Below are 2,769 nucleotides of genomic sequence, written 5' to 3' on the forward strand. Positions count from 1 at the left end.
CCCTGCCACTCCCCACCCCTCACCCCGCCACCCCCCACTCCCCACCCTGCCATCTCCCACCCGGCCACGGGCTCTAGAATGCTAGCGGAGGTGATGCGTGGCAGCTGGATTCCGGACAGCAGTCTTCATGGCCACTGTTAGGAGTCAAGCGTTAGTCACTCTTTGTCACTGTGACTAGGTACTGGGAACAAGCTAGCAAGGGGGATCTGTTTTGGTTCCTGGTGTTACAGGTCCTTATGGTTGGCTGGCTCCATAAGGCTTTCGTAAGAACATCATGGTGGCAGAGGGGTTGGTGGGGGAATGAACGTGCTCATCTCGTGGTGGCTAGGAAGAAGTGGGGGAGAGGAGAAAAGGAGGAGGGGACTGGATGGAAGCCAGGGACAAAGTATACCAGTCATGTTATGCCAGTGACCTCCTTCCTCCATCCTAGCCCCACCGCTGCTTAGCGGAGACCTCATCAGTGGGTCACCCATCCATGTCCCAGCAGGTTCTCAGTGCCAGCAGCTGGGACAAAGCCTTCAGCACAGGAATCTTTTCGGGGATACTTTATATGGTAACTATAACAACCGTGCAGTGTTTATCTAGTCTGTACTTCCTTTTCATGGATGGAAAGCAAAAGGTGAGCCGGAAGGGAGAGGTCCCAGTCTGAGACCCTTTAGCTTTTGTTGTTGTTGTTGTTTTGGTTTTTGAGACAATGTAACAGCTCTGACTATCCTGGAACTCACCCTGTAGACCAGGCTGGCCTCACAGAGATCCATCTGCGTCTGCCTCCTGAGTGCTGGGACCAAAGACATGCGCCACCACCACCCGGGGAGACCCTTTAACTTTTTAAAAAGTAAGTAATCATTTCTTTATTTATTTGATGTGTTTGAGACAGGGTCTCACTGTGGTGCCCAGGCTGACCTGGAGCTCACAGGGAGCCATACACCCCTGCCAAATGCTGGTTAAGATTAAAAGTGTGCACCGCACCGCCACACTCAGCCTCCTGCACCTTTTGCTAAAGTTCAGTTGTTGCTGTCTGCGTATTATATAGATACGCCACAGTGGACATGTGGAGATCATGGGGTAACTTTGGAATTGGTCTCCTTTCACTGGGATCCCAGAGGTCTAACCCAGATTGTAAGCTATAAATGGCAAGAGCTTTTACCCCGAGCAGTCTCAGGAGTACCTGTTTAGGAGACGGGGTCTCCTGTGTCCGTGGCTGGCTTCAAAGTTGGTGTGTTACAAAGGATGACTTGAACTCCTGGACACCAGTCTGCCCCTCCTGGTCCTGGAATGGCTTGTTTAGTTCTCTGTCCTGTTATCTCTGTGTAGTGTCACCCTCTCCAGTGATTTGCAGGCAAAAGCCAAGCAGCACACACCAGGGGCTTAACCCACAGATGTTCCATTGTCTTCCAATTCTAGGACTGCGAAGTCAGGGCACTGTCAGGGCGCTGAACTGCCTTTCTCCTTGGGTTCTAGAGGAATGCTATCACGATCATGTCTTACCCTGTGCTCCTCGTGTGGCTCGCTTGAGTCCTACCACCACCTCCCTTAGAAATATTTACTTATGAGATAAGTAGATAGATATTTAATCCCAGCACTGGGGGGGGGGCAGAGGCAGGCAGATTTCTGTGAGTTAGAGGCCAGTCTGGTCTACAGGACAAGTTCTGGGACAGGCTCCTTAGCTACTTGAAACTCTGTCTAAAAAACCAAACCAAAAACAAAACAACAACAACAAAAAAGAAGTAAATATCTGGGCTGGAGAGATGGCTCAGAGGTTAAGAGCACTAACTGCTCTTCCAGAGATCCTGAGTTCAATTCCCAGCAACCACATGGTGGCTCACAACCTCTGTAATGATATTTGGTACCCTCTTCTGGCCTGCAGCCATATGTGCAGACAGAACACTGTATACATAATAAATAAATAAATCTTTAAAAAGAGAAATAAATATCTTTTGTCTGTTTGTTTGTTTGTATGCTAGGGTTAGGAGGGCATTGCCACAGTGTAAGTGTGGAGGTCAGAGGACATGTAGAAGCTGGTTCTCTCCTTCCACTATTTGGGCTCTGGAAATTGAACTCAGGTTCCATGACTTTGTGACAAGCGTCCTTGCCAGATGAGCCACCTCACCAGCCCTACCTCCTTCCCAGTGACCCTAATTTGATTGCTTTCGCTTCTGAAAAGACTAGCTCTACAAGTGAGGTATGGTGGCTGTCCCGATAAGTTCTGCCAACTTGACTTATGCTAACATCATCTAGGAAGAGGGACTAGCAACTGGGGAATTGCCTAGATCAGACTCAACTGTAGGCAGGTCTGTGGCGAAATTTTCTTGATTAATGATTGATGTTGGGAGAGTACAGGCCAGTATGGTGGCACCACCCCTGGGCTGGTGGTCCTGGGCTGTATAAGAAAGCAGGCTGGGGCTGGAGAGATGGCTCAGTGATTAAGAGCATTGTCTGCTCTTCCAAAGGTCCTGAGTTCAATTCCCAGCAACCACATGGTGGCTCACAACCATCTGTAAAGAGGTCTGGCGCCCTCTTCTGGTCTTCAGGCATACACACAGACAGAATATTGTATACATAATAAATAAATAAATATTTAAAAAAAAAAAAAAAAGAAAGGCTGAAGCCGGGCGATGGTGGCACACGCCTTTAATCCCAGCACTCGGGAGGCAGAGGCAGGCGGATCTCTGTGAGTTCGAGACCAGCAGCCTGGTCTACAGAGCAAGTGCCAGGACAGGCTCCAAAGCCTCAGAGAAACCCTGTCTCGAAAAACCAAAAAAAAAAAAA

This window comes from Alexandromys fortis, unplaced genomic scaffold (genome assembly GCF_014885135.2).
Source record: "Alexandromys fortis isolate MF-2015 unplaced genomic scaffold, M_Fortis_MF-2015_v1.1 scaffold_3, whole genome shotgun sequence".
NCBI lineage: Eukaryota > Metazoa > Chordata > Mammalia > Rodentia > Cricetidae > Alexandromys > Alexandromys fortis.